Below are 812 nucleotides of genomic sequence, written 5' to 3' on the forward strand. Positions count from 1 at the left end.
TGCTGTGGTTTTTATTTTTTTATTCAGACCATTTTTAAATTTGTCTCACAAACAAAAGCCATTATTTTATATACCACCTTTCTTTGAAGCACCATAGTAATCTGATGAGGTAAGGAAGCAGAGATGGTCACATATGCTGCTGAGTTTTTGGCTTGTTGGAATCTGCCTCCATGATGTCTTGAAACCCAGCCAGATCTGTCTGACACTTCATTGGCTTTGCCGGAAAGAGAGGACTGAGTTACACATTCCACTCATTGCTTAGAATGTCCTCTAAACTTCTTCAATTTTCATTTTTGTCACACCTGCTTCAGCTTTACTGTTTCTCCTACCCCATGCAGTTCTCAGATTCTGTAACTCCAACAGACTAATCTGTAGATGAGAACTCCTTTTAAAATGTCAAGTCATGTCATTTACTAACCTGTTTAATCCAGACCGGGGGGGTGGAGCCTATCCCAGCTAGCATAGGGTGCAAAAGTAGAACAGACTTTGGGCAGGGTGCCAGTCCATCGCAGAGCAAACAAGCGCGCACACACACACACAAGCCAATTCAGTGGTGCCAGTTCACCTAACCTGAATATCTTTGTACTGTGGGAGGAAACCCACGCAAGACAGGGAATGCTGCCTTGCATTTGTGGAATGCTTTGCCACTCTTAGTAAGACTTCATGTTTAAATGTCTTTGCCACTTGCTTTGATTTGTACTATTTTTTTTATTTATATGTCCAACCAAAACTACTGTAAGTTCTAGATGGTGTGAGGGTGTTTTGGTTATCATGCATCTCTAATATTATGTTAAAGGTGTGAGGCCATGTCT

Source organism: Erpetoichthys calabaricus, chromosome 11, assembly GCF_900747795.2.
Source record: "Erpetoichthys calabaricus chromosome 11, fErpCal1.3, whole genome shotgun sequence".
NCBI classification, from domain to species: Eukaryota; Metazoa; Chordata; class Cladistia; order Polypteriformes; family Polypteridae; genus Erpetoichthys; species Erpetoichthys calabaricus.